The following is a 14244-nucleotide window of genomic DNA, read 5'->3' as shown; positions in this document are numbered from 1 at the left end:
TTGGGATTAAATGTAAAATTGTTAAATGTTAATTGTATTTATTCCGGTAATTCCGAGCATACAGTTATCACGTTTTAGACAGACACCCTCCCATTTTAAACATGTTCTGTGGTCATATCAGGGTGAGTGTTTTAACTCACCATAAGCTCAAATAGATTCTTGTCCACCAGATGTAGTTCATAATATTACACTCCTTGCATCTTATGCATACAAAGACACATATTCATTTGCTTAGAGTCGCATCAGAGTATCTTAAAAGCAGACAACTTTCATGAGGTGTTTCTCAAAGCCGGGTTAACAGCTGTTGCACCTCTGGGGGTGGAGGTTTGAGACCTCAGCTTTTGCTCTCCTCCAGGCTGGCACAGAAATATTAACACTGTAATGAAGCAGCACAATGCATCCTGTGTGTGTGCTGACGGCAGGTGCACGCGGATGCTGAAGACTGCTGCAAGAACATGGAACTAGAACTTGAGATCAAACCTTCTAGTTCTGGGTCATTAGCTCTTGACTGATGTTGAAAACGCAACTTAAACATTTCTGTAAGAATGATTGCATTGTTTAGAAAAGTTCAGAAAGAGACTCCCAATGCAAATATAAAGTCGTTATAATGGGTTGTGGCAGTATTTAATAATGACAAATTTGAGCCCCATATATACATTTTGCTATCATAAAAGGGCTAATTAAATTAAAACAAAATTGAATTGGCTTATTGTTTTTAATCAAAACAACAATGTAAACATATAATTAGGGTGAAAGTAATTACACGTTTACCTCATGTCTATTTCTAAAGAAGTTATGTTTGTGTAGTTGTAGTTATCTCATTATAATTTCAACCAAATGCATGTATGTTGAGCAGTTACACTGTTTTTGCAGTGGGTATGAATGGAGCAGTAAATGAATCAGTCCACCAGAGGGGGCAGCATAGCGAGATCAGGACAGGTGCTGTATTAAAAGAAAAGAACTTAAGGACGTGCCTCTGCAATATTACAGTGAGTAGCCAAATTTGAGTGTTTAAAAGAGTATGGTTTTCATATATAACGTGTATGTATGAAAACGTTTTCAAATTATTCTTTAAAATTCAACATGGCCAACATTCAGCTTCATTTTGGATTAAGTTATTCTACTGTAGTTATTTAGCTAAATTTGTACAAGATTTTGAGTGCAGCTAAGACAGTATGTTACCACCAAAAGTATTAACTTAAGAGTACAATTTTGAGTTCATGCACCAAATGAATGCTTTTTCAAGATCGAGTTATGTGCATATCAAATATTTTAATTATTAAAACACACAAAGAAGAATAGTAGTATATTTGTTTTAATAATAACATGTACAAAAAATATTGGCTTTCTAGAGAGTGTAATGAGTAAACCTTCAATTAAACAACAACTAATGGCAGGACCCTTCAGTGATAAAATTAGATCCATTTTACTAGACAAATATTTGTGAGGGAGAGCAAAATTCGAAATGTCATGAAAACAGACAGTCTAGTTAAACCAAGCCAATATCCTGGAGCCATATTAATAAAAGCACTTAACAGGATCAAGCGAACCGGATCCAACAGCAACAAAGTCCTGTGAAAGAGGAATGGAACGTACTGTAATAAGTGACAATAGGATCTGCATCCACCTCCCACAGTTCAACAGCAGCAGACGAGGTGAGATCTTGACAGGTTTACTTTCAGCAAAACACCTGTATGGCTTTGTGTCAAATCCACACTGAAGTCGCATTGCTGCTTCTTTAGCAACAAAGAAAACTAAATCCACAGGATTCACTGTTATGGTAACAGTATGTAAGACATTTAAGTGTCGTCATAATTGTGTGCTGAAGCACATTGGTATACCATCCACAAAGCACCTTTGCAGATACCAAACATAACTTTGCAATCAAAGTGAACACTCTCTGAAATAAAACATCTACCAAATTGTTGCAAAATATACATTAAACAATCGGCTCAGCACTGGTATCAACAGCAACAAAAAAATCATAATTTTATTGAAAGAGGTTTCATCCTTTTTTTACAATCACAGCAAAAATATTACCATACTGCATATTGCTCCTCAGATAAAGACACATGAGATTTGTTCCCATTTAATCTCATAAATCTCTTGTGATTATCTTCCTGTTTAGTAAATTTATTGAAAGAATTAAAAAATTCGGGCCACTTTTTGTCATCGTGATGAATACATAACACAATCCCATTTGCCACTCATTCGAATAGATTAATTAGTCGTAGGGACCAACAATGACTAAAGATAAAAGATAAATATGTAGAATGGCAAACAGTTCTGGACGGGCTCATAAATCTGTGCCGCAGGTTTTATTTATAGGGTCATTCACCACAAAAAAGAAGATAATCCCCTTAGATTTGTGTATCGGTAGCATAGAGCGCTGCCTCAATGGAGGAAGACCGCCAAGAGACAAAACAGGCCTCTCAGTAGGAAATGGGGCTTGCAGCTCAGTAGGATACAACCACGTTCCCCTCTGAGACGAGGCCTGAAGAACAGAATATTGCACAGTGTGAGAACAGTCTGTCCTTCAGCGGGATTGTGGGAGAATGTGTATGCATTGATACCAGCTCGGGGTGCAGAATGAGAGCCTCGCCAGCTTTGTCAATTGAGAACTTTGGTGCTGCAACTCATCGCCTGGTGCGCTCTTTCATAATAATAATGTGAATGATGACAATAGCAAAAGGACATCAGCGTTTGTTTCCATTGTAAAGCACTGACGAGGGGCAGGAACGGTGAAACTCGCCTAATCGCATGATGGAAAGAGAGTTAGCGTGTAGCTTTCCGACGAACAACACCAGACAAGGAAGCACCCCTCTGTTCTCAGAGTTAGTGCTACAAAGGATGTTTAAGGCCGCAGGTTAGGAAACAAACAAAGTGATGACCACTCCCCCCCTCGCCTCGCTGGCTTCCCGTGTTGGCAGCAGGAGTCGATGGGCACTCTACCCCACGCCTCGCACAGTAGGGGTCAACGTTGAGAGAGAGGCTGGGTAAGGCGAGTATAAATGCGCCTCTCAGTGTCGCCTGCCAATCACCTTTGTGTGGTGATTACTGATAGCCTGAAAGGTCGTTAAGGGGATTTACGTCGCATTTTGTGCCACTTCCGCAGTCACGTCAGGAAACGTGCGCGGCCTTCGCAATGTTTCTTTATGTCAACAGATGCTGAGGTTCCTAAACCAAACCTTTACATCTGTGCTGCATAACAAATCTTGGTTTTTGAAACTTAAGGAGGCCAAAAAAACGAAAATCAGCTCAATATTTTGAAAGAACTTTTTAATTGTACTATGGGTAAAATCAATAAAAAAGAAAATGCATTGAAACTAAGGTAGTATCTTGGTGAGAACCAAGATGGATAGCACAGTTCTGATAGATGACAATTCTGTCATAATTTTTTCACCCTCATGGTGTAAACACAAAAGGTGATATTTTGAGAATTGTCTCAATGGTTTTGTTTCGATAAAATGGACATCAATGGGTGCCAGTGTTGTTTTTCTTCAAAAGATCTTCTTTTGTGATGTCACGAACACAAATTTTCCAATAATACTGTATCAGGCCCAACAGCAAACCCTCTAATCATTAAAAAATTGAAAAACAAGTTTATTACACTGGACCACAATAGCAGCCTTACAGTAAGTAGCAGGTATATTTGTGGCAATAGCTAGCAATACATGGTTCAAACTAGTAGATTATTTTATTTTTTAATGCCAAAAATCATTAGAATATAAAGTAAAGATCATGCTCCATGAAGATATATTGTAAATTCCCTACCGTCAATATAAAAAACGTTAACTTTGTGAGTGGAAATTGCAGCAAAATTGCAAACTAAAATGGCCGGAAATACGCTACAAACTTTGCAGGATGCTGCCCGCTCTGTGGGAATTACCTACTCGAGTTTGGTGTCTATGTAAAGCTTTGAATTAGGTTCTTCTCTCAACAATATCATAACAGTGGTAAGCCAATAGAAGCGCGTTAAAACAAACCTTTTTCTTGATAGATAAGATTTTCTCATTATTTTTATTTTTTTGCACCCTCAGATTACAGATTTCCAAATAGTTATATCTTGGCCAAATAAAATCATTTCCTAACAAACCAAACATAAATGGAAAGCCTATTTATTAATTAATAGCTTTCAGATGATATATAAATCTCAATTTCGAAAAATGTTATGATTGGTTTTGTGGTGCAGGGTCAGATACTAGAAACGTTCACTCTCGTTCTGTATGGCTCTATAAAGAAACTTTACCAAGTACAGAAACTTTCTAATGCATACAAGGTTCTTGCAGCCAAAAAGGTTATAAAGAATTCAGATTATTATTATTTTAAGAGTCTACAGTAGCCATAAACATGTGTGCACAAAAAATGTTTGACTTTAGGGGTAACTATTTATTATCTCATTTAAATATTGTCTATTGTATCTTATCATGAAAGGATGTTTATTTAATAAACACTGCGGTTACTTTTCTTTATTAAATTGGTATCAGAAGTAGGTGAAGAGTCAAAGATATGAATCAGTGCCACCATGCCCAACATGGTTAATGAAATGCAGATTTTGAGGTGTGCAAAATAGCTTCTCTTGGCACAGTATCTCTCATTGTACTGAACTGTAAGTCACTATTGCCTCACGGGTTTGCGTCCTCTCAGAACGAAGACTCAGACACGGCAGCCAAATTCCCCTAATGGGGTTAAAGGGAGTTTAAGCATCTAAAGAACCTCTCAAAGCGTCAGATCGCTCTAAGGTGGTCCAGGCGTGTCTCCTCACTGCATTTCACATCACACCAGTGTCTCTTTTGATATGATCAAATCCCGACAGAGAGGCTTTTCTCCTTGATGGGCATAATTTCTTTAATTATATTTAATCCTAGGTTTGTGGCAGAGTTAGCCTATTGATTGTGAAGCATGCGTCACTTTTGACAGCTCAGGAACATGGTAACGCAATCGTATGTGTTTCGCTTGTGCCACAAAGAGGCTTACTGTAAAGCCTCCTGTTGTTTTATCAGGATCTAAACAGAGCGCAAAAAAATGAGTACGTACGAAAATACTCTGTGATAATGGAACGATTCATATTTGTGTTAATGCGACGTCTTGTCTGCACGCCAACACCTGTGGTAGCTTCCAAGCAGAAGACCTTTGGCATTCTCTCTCTCGTGCTGCTGCAGAGCGCACCTGTCCTCCTCAGGGCTAAATAAAATACCTCAGTACCTGGCAGGCGGCAACAACCACTCATTGCAGTCTGACACGACAGTGCGGTAACGTCTCAGGAGACTCGTCATTTTGCTTTATTAAGCCCCTCTAAAAGGTTGTTTGACACACTACGTGTGGGGTCAAAAGTCTCAGACCCGCATGAATGAGAAGCGCTATACTAGTTAGCGCACAGATTACAGCAGAGACTGAGCAACGTAATTACAAGGGCTGCTTCCACCATTAAAGGCCTTTTGAGGGACTTCTTATGTGTGTGTGTTTGAACTGGTGGAATGTCCAGATAGTGGTTGAAAGGTATATACTGTATATATATATATTTATATGCCCTCAAATCTGCATGAAATGCACCATCAGGGATGTTCGGAAGCAGCAAAATCATTTGGAGGTTCACAGGAATGTGTATGCATGCCACAACGGATTCAAAATTGGGTCTTTGCACACGGTAACCCAAAATTAATCCTCAGTTTTAACTTGTTCCTCTGGAATACACTGCTACATCTGGGGCTGGACCTCCGACAAACTAGTACAATTTATTATATCAATTTTGATGCATTTTGATGCAAAATATTAAAGTCCTGGGCCCGTATTCATCAAAAATCTTATCGCAAAGAGTTGCTCCTAGTAACAAATTTCTAAGAAAATTCTCAGAAATGTGGGCGTTTCCCCTTAAAATGACTGAAAAGATCCTAGTACAGAAAAACGTAATTCATAACACTTTAAAGAGCTCTTAAGGTAAGTTTTAGGAGGACTTTTAAGAGATTTAGGAGTTTCTTTAGCAGCAGAGAAAATGGACAAAACATGAAAAGTGAGAAGAAGTGTGTTGCAATGCATGAAAATTTCCATATTATTTTCAAGGTTTTTCCTTTATTTTCCTTTTTATTCTTCTTGGTTTTGGTTTTCTTGAACAGCTGCTTTGATGCAGTGCAAAATGTTAAAGTGCTATATTAAATTGAATTAAATGACAGTGAGTTAAAAAGACACAACACATTAGATCTTGCAGGTTCACGTTTGTGACTGATCCTAGTAGGGACACGCTAATATCTCCAAAACAGCGCAGAAATGCCAAAGCACCAGAAATAATAATCATATTAACATATTTGACAACTGGAGAAATGCAACTATGCAGCAGTGATAATTTGGTTCCGTCACAATGGTCACAATCTGATCACACAAACAATTACAGCACTTACAGAAACGTATGTGTCACTGCTGATTTTCTATCAAATATGTTGATATTAACAGCATGGTTATTCATTAAAATATATTTATTGTAAAACTTTTCCTTGCTCAAAGTTGCTCTCAGATTGGTCCTGAATCTCTTTTAAGCTAAGACTCCTACGTAGATGTTTTTAAGCTAAATTAAGAGCTTTCTTAGAGGAGTCTTAGAAGCTTAAAGAAAACTGGCCCTGAACTTCAGGCTACAACTATATAGACTTTTAACATGTTCTGTCCTAACTGACATCTAACTTTCTGGTTGAACTTGTGGCCTAAATAACCTTTACATTTTAAAATTGTTTTAAAATTGCAGACATAGCTTTGTCAAACACCAAACTTAATTTAACCTAATTTATTTGTTCTCCAAGGGAAAATAAAGTTCAAGAATGAAACAGGAGTGAATCCCATATTTTATTACTTCTGACCATAGATCACACATTTAAAAACGGACATTTGCACTTTTTATTCTTCTACTTCATTTACCCATTGACAAAACATAACACAACATTTTTAGATCATTACAAATTGCACGGCCATGTTCTAATGAAAGCAGTCTGCCTGAAGTAAAGACTCAAAGCATTGTGAGGTCTCAAATCCTGGTTAAGACTCTCCATTTTTTAAGCTAAAATGGATAACACCAAGAATCTTTTATCCTTTTATCCTGTTCAGATCCTTTAATCCTGCGGCCATTTCAGTTTTCTGCTGTTGTTTCTATTCAATGCAAGCAGCACTTGTTTGGTAGTCCAGCTCTGGAATGTATCTGTGCCGTCCATGAGAAGCACAGACACTTAAGAAAGAAGAACAGCTGACGGAGCCAAAAACAAAATTAGATCTCTTTGAGTCTTTTAATGAATTGGAATTAAACATTCACATTTGGATGGCGCAACAAAACTCTTCAGGATGTTGCATGTGAGTGGGATACAATATTTTAAATAAGAATCAAATATCAGAGGTTGTAATACAACCAACATAAAAAAGTCTGGTCTTCATTTTTTTATCGTACAAAAATGGATTTATTTAATTAAAGTCGTTAAACATGATTATGCAATAAGAGCAAACATGCATTTTTTTGTCTTTATTAATCCCAATTTAAACCCTAATTTGAACCTCCCAATACACAAATTATTTACTGTCTATTTACCCTGCGCTCCATGGCAGCTCTTTAGTGCTCGGTGGTCAGCGTGGGGGGTTGAGGGGGTGCTGGGCAAGCCGGCACCAATAAAAACAGCACTAAAATGCAATTACAGTGCTCTGAAAAATGGCCAAGCTTAGCAATTTGCCTGGGTTAAAGCAAGGAGATTGCAAGTCTGAGGCCACTTGGAATTCTGTGCCTGCCCTGTGTGGGAAAAACAGTGGGACGGCGAGCAGCGGCCTTTGTGCGGTAATTACTGGAACTAGCCGTGGACAGCAGCAGCGGGCTTCACTAATGATAACCCCTCTCCTCCACCCCACCCCTCCCTCCCTGCGGTCACCTTGTCATTGATATACTTATGCTGATATAACACACTTCACTGCAGGGTGAGGAGCATAGTTGTGTGCTCCATGCGATGGATTTGTGCTGAAAAGTGAATGAATTTCTTTATTATGAATTCAAATCTATATTCATCAGAACTGAGTCATATAACTTATTATAATTGTATATACAGTATAAACTTGTAAATACTTAATACTGAAATCACATTTTTAGATGCAGGCATTTATCCTGAAAAGTCAAGTATCATTTGTATTAGTGGCAATATTTCATGGATAAATGTGGTGTTACAAAGATTCTGTTGGAGATGATTTGAACCTCTGCAGTTTTTCTCACACACATCTCTAGTGGCCAGAGTAAGAAGTGAAAAACTATTGTTAATGATACATTCAGGGGTTTGTAGCTCAGGCTTCTTAAGACGGATTCCAAATGGAGCAAGCAGTCAAAACATGACACGTTATTGAAAAAAACATGTTGGCGTCCAACATACTCATTAGATACTGTTCATAGTCATTCATCCAACACCACAGTAAGCTGTAGCTGAAACCTCCCACAACACCCGCCCACTGAAGCTAAAATATCACTTATTATATAGAAAAAAAGTCCAAAGTAATTTTAAACTTTTACATATTGTGTTTAGTTTTATACAGTATTTTAAATTGTCTTATCATTCTTAATGATTTCCGAGACAAATATTACACTGCTCAAGAAAAACCTGAATTTTAAACGATTCTGTGCTTCAGATCATGTTCTGATTTATTTCAAAACTCATTGATTTGGTTCAAGGCTTAGAATTTAGAATCCCCCTCATCCCTTTGAAGAAAAGGAGTGGCAAAAATACCTGAATCTACTCTATTCTGTAAAGTACAAAGGTGAATCTTTTGAAAACTTGTCCAGGTTTTCGTATATTGATTCTTTATGCATATAACTCTTATTTTTTTATTCCATTATTGTGTCTCTTCTTTATTGTTTGTGCCGGATTTGTTTAGGTATATTTAAGTCCTTGCTCGTTGTGTGGTCTTGTTTCTTTCTATGTTCTGTTTGTTGATGGGTTTTTGCTGATTTGCAATATGATTCTGTTTATTGTTTATTGTTTATTGTTTGATATTGGATTATTGTTTATTACTGTTATCTAGATTGTTAGACCTTTTGTGTCATATTTGTAACACGGGCTGCATTTTTGACCAAGTAAAAATGTTTAAAACAGAAAATTCTCAAAATAAAACAATGAAGGGTATTACCATGAACTACAAAAGCTTAGCACTGTGCACTGTATTGAAAAAAGTTCTTAAAGGGATACTTCACCCAAAAATGAAAATTCTCTCATCATTTACTCACCTTTGAGTTGTTCCAAATCTGTTTTGATTTCTTTGGAAGAAATTTGGAAGAATGCAAAAAAAAAAATATATATAAAAAATGTTCCTGTTATTTGGGAGTCCATTGGGGGCAAGATCTTTTTGGTTCCAAGCATTCTTCCAAATATTTTTCTCTGTGTTCATCAGAACAAAGAAATCTATACAGATTTGGAACAACTGGAAGGTGAGTAAATGATGACAATTTTCATTTTTGGGTGAAGTATCCATTTAATACTGCAAAACTAAGGGCTTTTATCCTTTTATCCTAAGAATAATTCCTTCAGGGATTAATTCTTCATGACAGATTCAGTGAATTCGATCCATTAATGAATAGATGTTTCTTAATATTTATCTTTTTACTATAGGATATTTTACTATATTTTGTTAATATGAGTAAAATGCTACCCGGGAGGCGCTAAACTTCACTCCCTTTAACTGTACCACACTATTGACCTCTCACATATCACTGCCACCTCCTTGTGCCGATTTTGTTGTCCTTCAAAAGTCCAGCTGAAACCCATCACGCTTTTAACTGCAGTATTACCCCGTATACCTCTGGAATCTTCAGACATCAAAAGACTGTCACGTGAGAAAACAAGGACTGTTTGAACAGAGGTGTGACTTTTGTATCTCCTCCAGCTCCACCTAAGTCTAGCTTAACGTTCGCCCAAGAGGGTGTCTGTCCGTCCACCTTGTGTACCTCCTCTGATGCAGACAAGATCCCCTGCATTCAGATGCATTGAGATGATGTTGTAAAAGTCTGCTGAAGCTTGGGTCTTCAGAACGAAATGTAGGAGCATAAAGACAGTAGAGGTGGAGGTCGCTGATTGCAATTAGGTCCATTGTCTCCTATTTATATGGTTATTGGGCGGTACCTTTTCAACTGTGTCAAAGTTCTCACACTCTTCGAGTAGAGCTGACAAGTCTTCTACAGGCAATTACCTGCTAACTAGGTTGCTCTCACCTTGGTGACAAGCTTGTTAGGTGGGTTTTTGCTCTGTGAAAGCAGACAATTTCCCAACGCCTGAGGGTGAGGCACTTGGCTACCGGCATTTCCGGCTCGTTTGCGAATCGCCCCCTTTTTCTGGTTTCTCTCTGTCTGTGGTGGGAGACAGAAACAAAGGGCCTAGCAAGACGTAAGGAAGTAAATGCATCTTCCATCCACACTTTCAATACTACAATATTTTTGGAATGATACCTATTCTGATAGAAACCAGCATGCAGTCTCTAGACTGTATAATATACACTTGTATATTTCAAAATATGGCATATAATAATTTTTATGCCATATAACACAATGTAATTCACTTATTTGACCTTCAATTTCTACTGTGATAAATAAAGCAGAAGCAACATCAACTATGAATTTCTCTTTCTTAACTATTGTATGTTGCTTGAGTCTGTCGGACCTGTTTTCAATGTTTGCAAAAAATATGTCATTGTTTGTTTTCACCAACCTTTTATATATTTTTTATTTATTTTATATATATTTTTTATATAGATATAATGTGATTAAGCAGAAGAAAATAACAAATATTAACCCTATGTTGTCTGTGTTGTTTGGAATAAGTTAGTCCCACTAAACATTGGCTGAGTAAAAAACATGAACGGCGTATAAACTTATAAACTAATTTTTAAGACATTTTTACAGAAATTCTATAATTAAAAAGACATTTTCAAGATATATAAACAATATTTTTTGGGGAGTAACCTGTAATCTGTATCAAAAAGACAGTTTGCTTCATTACCGTGAAAGGGACCACTCCTTTCAGCCTCAATATTGGGCATTGAGTTTTTTTCCATCTACAGCTGCAGAAAAAAATAAGAGACCATTTCAGAATTAATTATTCATTTTTTTCTAAATTTACTATTAATAGACTTTTGTTTAGGTAAAATTGTCATTTTCGTCTTATTATGTGAACTAGTAACAAGATTTCTGCATTTATTTGCAGAAAATGGAGAAACAGGTCACAATAGAAGATGCTCTGTATTTTTTCAGACCTCAAATACAGCAAAGAAAACAAGTTCATATTCACTTTTAAACAGTACAATAAATCACAGTTTTTATGTGTCTTGTCATTCTGTCAGTTATTTGCATTGCTGTTGGACTGTCACTGAGGTTTGATTTTGTTGAAATTCACTTGACTGGAATCGCCACAATACATTTAGAAAAGCTCAGTTACATAAACATTTGAAATGGTCTCTTAATTTTCTCCACAGCTGTATATCCTGGTCTATCTTTCTTATGTGACCTATATGTAGCAATGTTTACTATTACGAACTGCATTGTGTTTTACACATCATCTGGACAGTAAAACATATAGTGCAAAGTATATAGACATTAAAAATTATACTGATTTTAGCCAAGAAAGTCACCCGAGAGACTCAATGATATTTTATAGGAATGATAACCCTCTGTGATTGGCGTACTCTAGTCTCCTTGGTGATTTTAAGGACATTAGAACTTAATTACTCGGGGTCTTTGGATTAATATACTTTTGTAGGTAATGAGGTCATTTGATTGACAAGCGAGAGAATAAGATGGGATATTTATAAGACCTCAATGACAAGACCCCGAATGACCGCTACCCACCATCTACTCACGAGGGGGTCATGTGTGTCAATATTTTTTCGAATGGTGGGGAAAGGCGATAATGAGACCTAGCTATTGGCAAGGACATTGTGACAGGAAGAATGAGTTATCAGGGGTCCTTGCTTAGCCCCTGGTATTGGTGGGACCTATTCACTTTGGCCTATAATCTGCACTAGGGGCCGATCAATGCTGCAGTTTTATCACCACAGAGAATTTTGGCCCGTATTGTCTCCGGAAGAACTAAGCTGGCTCCTGAGCGATCTCAAAAGAATCAAATTATTATAAAGGATTTTTTCTCCTTCCCTTTTTGCTTGCACCAAAATCAAGAAAGAATGATGCTATTGTGTTCCGTGTGGATCATTCCCAGATCTTAATTGTAGACAAGACTGACAACTAGCCCAAGTTTTAATCTGGTCTATTTATTGGATGGTTTTCTTTTCTTTGTGAGATGCTGAATCACTAGGGGACAGATTCTGATGCTATAATGACCTCTAAGCTCTTTATAGGCCTGTACATGGTCTTAATTTATTCAATGTTAGTTAAAGATATCCTGCTGTGACAATAATGCTATTGCCTTTCACTGTGATTTATTCACAGGTAATCCAAGCGCTTCTCAACATCACAGCTTGAGAGGACATTCCTAGTATTTTACGGTCTTTGGTGTCAAACTAAAATGTGCAATATGAGATGGAGTTTTGCAAAGGATTTTTTTTAATCTTATGTTTGTTTACTGTATGTGTGGCATGCCGTCGATTACCAAACATAACAATTTTGACACGTGTGTAAGTGAATGGGGTAAGTATATGTTTAAAGGAAACACACCTATACTGAAAGCGTAGAAGGCAAGCATTTCAGGCAAAAATGCGGAGCTCATATTTTTGTCAAAACACTAGTACGTGGATACTAAACCAAAGTAATGTCAGTTGTTGTTGGCGTTCATAAATCTCTGTAAACGTAAAGTAAACGTTTTCTACGCAAGCACTCCCCAACATTCCTGGAAAGCAATTGTATAAAAAGTCTGAAAGATATAATTGCATAGTTTAAACATTATTTGAGGTGCTGACTGTCTGCCTGCTAGACGTAGAAGTGTGTTTACTGTAAACACGTCCTGTTTGTTTTTACACATGAAGGAACGAGTCGAAATTATTGTCTGTGGTAATTGACAGCATGCCAGATGTGATAGACATTAGGTTCTCTTTCTAGAAAGAATTCCATAGGAAAACTTTTGGATATATCCCGGCATGTAAGATGAGTCATCAAAATATTTTTTCATTTTCATGGAAGAACAGACAGTAAATTTTGAATGTCTAAACTCAAAGTTAATGGTGCACCAGCATATACTGTAAATGGCTAAGTAACATGCATTTTTTTACTAGTAAGTTAAAGATTTCAACAAACCCATATTAACGAAGTATCAGATTTCCATACATGTGACTCATCTCACAGCATTCATGCTCCATAGAACATAATTCCATAGACCTGTACATTGAGCAAGGAATTTAAGCCATGAGAATACCATAATGTTTTGTTGGATGCACAAACACCCTAGCAACATGCTAACAACAATTTAGAACATGTTAGTAAACATATAACCGCATGGCAACCACCAACATCATTTTGACGCTGCGTAGAAAATGAATTTTAATCTTTCAGTTGTGATCATTCAATAGTGATAAATATAAAACATAAAACATGCTACTCAACAAGCAATTTAGTGCTAAAATACCTAAAGCAAATATCTGAAGAATGCAAAATCTATACCCGAAGCAATGATTCTGTATATATTCTGCATCTTAAATCAGTGTTTTTTTTAGAGAAACCTGAAGACAAAGATGAAACTGCTTTTGAGTGTCAACATGTTGGCAGATGTGCCACAATACACTGTTTTGATAGCTGTCATAAGTTTAAACTGACTTCATGACTTCAATGTCTGAATAAACACATCACAGATCATGGGCAAATTGCCACTTATTCTGTGTGCTATATATAAAGAAGGGTTATAGAAGGGTCATATTCTGAATACATTCAACCTAAATAACTTGACCACACTGGTGAACAGGCAACTCATACACGATTCACTTCAACTATAACTGTAGTCTTCTTTAAAATGTTGTTTTAACATTGTACCAAATCAAGCTATTTTACTTTAGCCTTTTAAAATGAATAAAGGTCAACATGAAATGGTTCAGGTCAAACATCGAGTTTCGGGTAAGACTGGTTTGATTGACAATTACAGATTTTACACACTTCATCTCACACCGATTTTTGACAAACACATACATTTAAAGCATGCTAAAGACTAAAAACCCTAGTTGCAATCAAAAGTAAAATGACTGAAACGAGAACGAGTGTTTGTATTTTCTTTAATTCGGTTATAAAAATTAACAGCTAGCATCCTATGAACA

This window comes from Triplophysa dalaica, chromosome 3 (assembly GCF_015846415.1).
Source record: "Triplophysa dalaica isolate WHDGS20190420 chromosome 3, ASM1584641v1, whole genome shotgun sequence".
Lineage (NCBI taxonomy): Eukaryota > Metazoa > Chordata > Actinopteri > Cypriniformes > Nemacheilidae > Triplophysa > Triplophysa dalaica.
Note: the sequence above shows the minus strand (reverse complement) of the source record.